At 33.4% G+C, this 7150-nt stretch overlaps 1 long non-coding RNA gene across 1 annotated transcript; it reads left to right on the forward strand.

Moving 5' to 3' along the window:
* LOC110265690 lies at positions 4874-6818 on the forward strand. The gene is made up of 2 exons (XR_002351901.1): positions 4874-5239; positions 6661-6818. It is a non-coding gene; the product is annotated as an uncharacterized LOC110265690 (long non-coding RNA).

Here is a 7150-nt window from a genome sequence, read left to right on the forward strand (position 1 = left end):
ATAATTACTTATGTGATTTAATGATTTTAAAAAAGAGTACAAATTGTCAAAACGTTTTTATTTTAAAAATATTTTATACACAATTTATAACTCAATCAAAAGCAAATGTAAATCACGTTACATTGTATATCCCAAACAAAATAATTGAGCATCCCAACATATACTGTCCAAAAAGAAAATAAAAATCATGTTACAGTGTATGTTTTAGGCTTTCGGCCAAGCCAGCTTTTTCATAAGCCATGATCATGATCACAAGCTCTCATCGCTACAGGAAAGAGCAGAGGCACGTGTCCTTAAACAAAAGCACTAAGAAGAAAATCTGTATCTAGCATCTATATCGTAGTATTCCTATTATAAAATATGGGTAAACCACAAAAAATACAAATGTTGTAAAATAAATAAATAAGGAAGAAGAAATAAATATAAAATAAAGAAGTATAAATAGAAGACTCTAGTACTAATATTTACCAATATAATAATTTCAATATAATAGAGATGATTCATATATATTTACTAATATATGTAGTAATATATATGTAAGAGAGAGAAAGAGAGAGAGAGAGGAGTGTTTTATATATTAGCAGTGCAAATATAAAAGAGAGATAAAGAATTGTTGTTATTAATTGATAAAGAAGTGTTGCTATTAATTGTGTGTACGTATGCAAGACTATGCTTTACTGTTTATAGAGGTAAAATGTTTACTTTTTCAAACCTCTTTAATATAATTCAGTTTTGAAAATGTGAGCTGCCTACAATAAATGGGCATCCACATCATCATCTTTATCACAACACTTCCTCTTGGATGACCATTTAGGATTATGTCTCATTAAAATCTTACTAAAGAAAAACCTAATGGAAAAAAAACTTTAGTGAAGAAAAAAGAGTACAATATCCTTTGTGATGGAGACTACCTCATTAAAAACTTTATCAAGAAAAATCCAATGGAAAAAAAACTTGACCAAGGAAAAAAAGTACAGTCTCCCCCTTTTGTCACCATTATTTAATATCTAGAAATCGGCGCATTCCAATATGATATACCAATCTTTCAAAGGAGAATTTTGGAAGTGACTTTATAAATAAATCTGTCAGATTATCGTTTGAGCAGATCTGTTGGATATCAATTATTCCTTGATTTTGAAGATCATGAGTGAAGAAGAATTTAGGAGAAATATGCTTTGTTCTATCACCTTTGATATATTCACCCTCAAGTTGAGAAATGCATGTTGTATTATCTTCAAACAGAACAGTTGGAGCTATTTTTCTATCAGTCAATCCACAAGTTGATAGAATATATTGGATTAAACTTCTGAACCAAAAACACTCACGACTTGCTTTATATATCACTAGTATTTCAACATGATTAGAGGATGTTGCTGCTATCGTCTATTTTGTGGATCTCCATGATATAATTGTATCACCATATGTGAATAGGTATCCTGTTTGAGATATTTCTTTGTGTGAATCAGACAAGTATCATGCATCGCATAGCCAACTAATTGTGACTTGGATTTATATGGATAAAATAGTCCAATATCAACTATTCCATGAATATATCAAAAGATTTGTTTGATTTCATTCAAATATCTTTTGGTTGAAGAGGAACTATACCTTGCTAGTAAATTCATAGCAAATGATATGACAGGTCGTGTATTATTAGCAAGATATATAAGTGCTCCAATGGCACTGAAATATAGTACTTCAGGACCAAGGATATTTTCTTTTTCTTCTTTAGGACGGAATTGATCCTTTTTTACATCCAAAAACCTTATAATCATTGGGATACTTAATGGATGTGACTTATCCATATAAAATCTCTTCAAGATATTTTTCTGTATGTTGTTTGATGAATAAAGATCCCATTTTTTGTTTGCTCGAGCTGCAGGCCGAGACAAAATTTAGTCTTTCCAATATCTTTTATCTCAAACTCTTCTTTTAGAGCTTTTATAATTGTTAGAATCTTTTCAGGAGTTCCAATGATATTTAAATCATCAATGTACATAACAATTATAATGAATCTAGATTGTATCACATGGGCAGATATCATCATTCTTAAATCCATTTTTGGCCAAATATTCAGTAAGATGATTATACCACATTCGTTCAGATTGCTTTAGACCATATAAAGATCTTTACAATTTTACTAAGTATAACCCCTACAAATATTCATGGGATGGTTTAGATATCTTTAGTCCTTTACAGACTTTTCTATAAATATCACGATCTAATGATCCGTATAAACAGATTGTTACTACATTCATTAAATGCATATGTAGTTTATGGTATGTGGATAAATTGACCAAATAACACAATGTTATTGCATCTACTACAGGAGAATATATTTCTTCATAATCTATATCGGACTTTTGTGAAAACCCTTGCGCCATAAATTGAGCTTTGTAGCGTATAACTTCATTTTTATCATTTTGTTTTCTCATAAATACCCATCTGTATCTAATAGGTTTTACATCTTCTAGTGTACAGACTACAGGTCCAAAACTATATCAGAATTTTGAACAACTGTATGTGTCTTTAATATGTCTTTATCTTTTTCAACAAGAATAGTATTTACCTCTTTTTTTCGAGAATTTTTGTCTTTGGAATCGACAGACCTACCACGCTTCTAACGTAAGTTTGTTTCGGTGGCTATTTTTCCGATTGGGATATCAATTCGAATTAGAGCATTTTCTGCTGGTATATAGGATTTAGTAATCCTTTTCGTATTAGAAAATGCATCAGACAATTCATTTGCTATTCTTTGTAAATGTATAATCTTTTGAACTTCTAGTTCACATTGCCCTGATTGAGAATCTAAATGCATCAAGGATGATGTATTTCAATTAAGTTCTTTTTCAATAAGCTTATTTTCTCCCCCTAATCTTGGAGATTTTGATTCACCAAAATGACAATCTGCAAATCGAGCTTTAAACATAACTCCTATTTGTATCTCAAGATACCTCACTATAGAGGGAGAATCATATCCCACATAAATTCCTAATTTTTTTGGGAGTCTCATTTTGGTACGAGAAGATGGGACAATTGGAACATATATCGCACACCCAAATATCATCAAATGGGAAATATTTGGCTGCTGACCGAAAGCTAATTACAGATGAGAGAATTGATGGTAACTTATTGGTCTCAAATGAATAAGTGCTGTAGCATGTAAAATGGCATTCCCCAAGCAGAGGTTGAGAGATTCGTTCTCATAAGTAAGAGTCTAGCAGTTAATTAGAGGCATTTGATAAGTGATTTTGCTAACTCATTTTATGTGTGAACATGAGCCACTGGATGTTCAACGCTTATTCTGTTAGCTATACAATAAGCATCAAAAGTTTGGAAAGTGAATTCACCAGCATTATCAAAACGAATTGCTTTTATTAGATTTTTTGGAAATTGTGCTTTTAATCAAATAATTTGAGCAAGTAATCTCGCAAACACTAGGTTACGAGAAGACAAAAAGCACAAATGTGACCACCTCGAAGATGCGTCTATTAGGACCACTAAAATATCTAAAAGATTCATATGGAGGATGAATAGGTCCACATATATCGCCTTGAATCCTTTCTAGGAGTTCAGGAGACTCAAATCCAATCTTTACTGGTGATGACCTTAAAATTAACTTTCCTTGAGAATATGCAGGACAACAAAATTCACTAGATTTAAGAATTTTCTGGTTCTTTAGTGAATGTCCATGAAAATTTTAATAATTCTCTGCATCATGGTTGTTCTAGGATGTCCCAATCGATCATGCCAAATTATGAGTTCATATGGGCTAATAAATTTCTAGTTTACAATGACATGTGATTCAATTGTACTAATTTTAGTATAATATAACCCAGAAAAAAGTGAGGGAAACTTTTCTAATATAACCTTTTTATTTGAATAATGAGTTGTGATACATAAGTATTCATGATTTTCCTCATTTATTGTTTCAATATGATATCCATTTTGCCGAATATCTTTAAAACTCAACAAGTTCCTTAGAGATCTGGTAGACAATAGTGTATTATTTATTACGAATTTTGTTCCTCCAAAAAATAAAATTATAACTCTTCCAAAGTCTTCTATCACATTACTTGAGACAATAATATTATTAACATATTCTTCTTTTGGTACAAGATGAGTAAAATATAGACTACTTTTGATAAGCATATGCAAACTTGTACTATCCGCAAGGCAAACATCTTCATTATATGTCCTTGTCATTTTCTTCAAAGATAAATAATAATAATAAAATGAGTAGTAGTACATGCGTAGTAAAATTGTATTTCTGATTGAAATTGTTTTTCTAATAAGCATTGTACATAAAAATAGTGTCATATACTAAAATTTTAGTCTTATTACTATTATTATTATTTTAGAACTTGATACATTTAGTAATTTTAAAATATATAAATATTTTATTAAATATTATATATAGGGATAAGTACTTTTTTCGTCCCTAAGGTTTGAGGTCAAAATCAAAATCGTCCCTGACCTTTTTTTGTTATTAAAATCATCCTCAACGTTACAAAATGTTATAAAATCATCATTTTTTTTACTTTATTTTACCAAATTACCCTTATCAATTAATAAAAATAATATTAAAAAATAAAAATAAAACCCCACCCCGATGTCTCTTCATTGTCTTCCCTCCCCATCCCCTTCTTTCTACCATTTCTGCTCTCATGGACCCCTCACCGCCACCGCCATCTTATCTTCCGCCCCCCACCTGCACCCCCACTCCCTTATCTCTTCCCTTTCTTCTCTCCCCATCCAAACAGAAAATCTCACAACAAACTCAGATTATGCAATACAAACAGAAATTTCAGTTCACACAGAAGATGAAGATGAAGAAGATGCAAAAGAAGAATCAAATTTCTATTTTCTAGTCCAACCACAGCAGCAACAAGCAAAATCAACAGAAATGGCAGTTCAAGCAACAATTCAACAATCCTCATTGTCAAGTTATAGTTACAAATATGCGGTGCCATAATTTCAGCAACAACAACAAAATTCATGCCAAACTTCAAAAATCATGGATGCAGAAGAAGAAGAACTCGATGCAAACTCAGATTCAACAAACAATTCCACAACAAATTTGCAGAATGTATCAACAATTTTAGATCCAGATTTTTAATTCCACATCCAAACAAAACCGCATCAGAGATATCTTCTTCTAGGAACAAGTTCAACCGATTTGAACACACAAGCAACCTAAATATCAATTCTGCAATCAGATTTCCTGATTCAGGGACCAGTGATGAACGGATTTCTTGCTAGTAGAGAATTCACAAATCAGTTCTCGTTGGAAGTATAGTTTCTAAACTAACAATAATCCTTTCATACAAAAACTTGTTTGTCACTAAAGCAAACCCAATAAAAATAAATCGAAGTATTCAAACCTCGGGTCGTCTCTCAAGGAATTGCAGGGAGGTGTGTTTATTATTGGTTATGGAAAATTATCTTTTTGGGGTTTTTGAATAAGGAACAAGAAAAATAATTGCAAGAAAGTAAATTAATAATTAAGAAAACTCTTAACAAGATATGAAAACTAGACGTCCTATCCTAGTTATCCTTATCAATTGTGATGAGAATTGTTCATTACTCCCACTTAGTTAACCCTTACTAAATAAAGGAAAGTCAAGTGGACTAATCAACTTGATTCATCAAGTCCTAATCAACTCCTATGGAAAGACTAGCTTTAGAGGTATCCAAATCAACCAGCAATTTTCAATTAACAAGCAACAAACGAGTTTGATAACTCAAGTGTCTCCAATTAATCAATTCAAGCCAAGAATGTAAAAATCTAAATAAAAATCATAAATATGAAATACCTCAAATTGCATTAAATAAGAAAATCAATTCTAACATGGAGTTCATAAACCAAATTGTCAACATAAAGTAATCAATAAGGAAAATAAATAAAATAGAATTCTAAAATAAATAAAAGTAGAAGAGAAACTAAATTAAAGGAACATTGAACCTAGAACTGAGACGAAATAATCCTAAAACTAAGAGAAATCATAAAACCTAGAGAGAGGAGAGAGCCTCTCTCTCTAGAAGCTACATCTAAAACCTAAAATTTTTGTGAATGAAAAGTGTTTTCTCATTCCTCCACTCTGCAGCCTCTAATCTGTATTTTTTGGGCCAAAAACTGGGTCAAAAACATCCCAGAAATCGCTGGGGGCGAATTCTGATACGCTGAAATTTTGCAGATGCGATGCGTGCGCATTGCCTATCTTCAGGTCAACTATGAAAATTTATATATCATTTCGAAGCTCCGAATGTTAGTTTTCAAACGCAACTAGAACCGCCTCATTTGGACCTCTGTAGCTCAAGTTATGATCAGTTAAGTACGAAGAGGTCAGGCTGGACAGCTCAGCAATTCCTTCAATTTCTTGTATTCCTTCCACTTTTGCATGTTTCCTTTCCATCCTCTAAGCCATTCTTGCCCTATAAACCCTAAAATCACTTAACACACATATTACGGTATCGAATGGTAATAAGAGAGAATTAAAATTAGTAATTTAAGGCCAAAGGAGCATGTTTTTAATCATAGTACATAATTAGGAAGGAAAATGTAAAACACGCGAATTATATGAATAAGTGTGCAAAGAATTGATAAAAACCACTCAAATTAGCACAAGATAAACCATAAAATAGTGATTTATAAACCAGCTTACCTGTATGCCGGAACGCAACCTTTTGATGCCCGTGGTCATCCGTGGCAGGGAACAAATCCGGTCAAGGACGAAGCAGCAGCAGATCTGACAACAGGTAGCGGCGCCGAGGACGGCACCTCCGTGAAGGGGGAGTAGATGCTCGCGACGTCCTGGGTTGACGGAGTGGCAGCAGCGACCGGCACCGGAGAACATAGAAGACACAGCAGCAGCTGCAACAACAGTAGAACTCGTTGCCAATTCCAAAACCTCCTTTTTCTTAATCTTCTGCCCTAATTCCTTACTCCAGCGATGGCGACGGGACTACCCTAATTCCTTACTCCAGCGATGGCGACGGGACCTCACTCTTGGTGGTGGTCTTCCCTTGGAATCGAGACGGAGGACAAAGCGGCGAGGGCTTGCAGGGGCAAGTGGCGGCTTCGGGAAGAGGCAGGGAGAACTCGAACAGCAAACAGCAGAGGGTCGGGAGTTGGACGGCAGCAGCGGTG

This window comes from Arachis ipaensis, chromosome B08, assembly GCF_000816755.2.
Source record: "Arachis ipaensis cultivar K30076 chromosome B08, Araip1.1, whole genome shotgun sequence".
Lineage (NCBI taxonomy): Eukaryota > Viridiplantae > Streptophyta > Magnoliopsida > Fabales > Fabaceae > Arachis > Arachis ipaensis.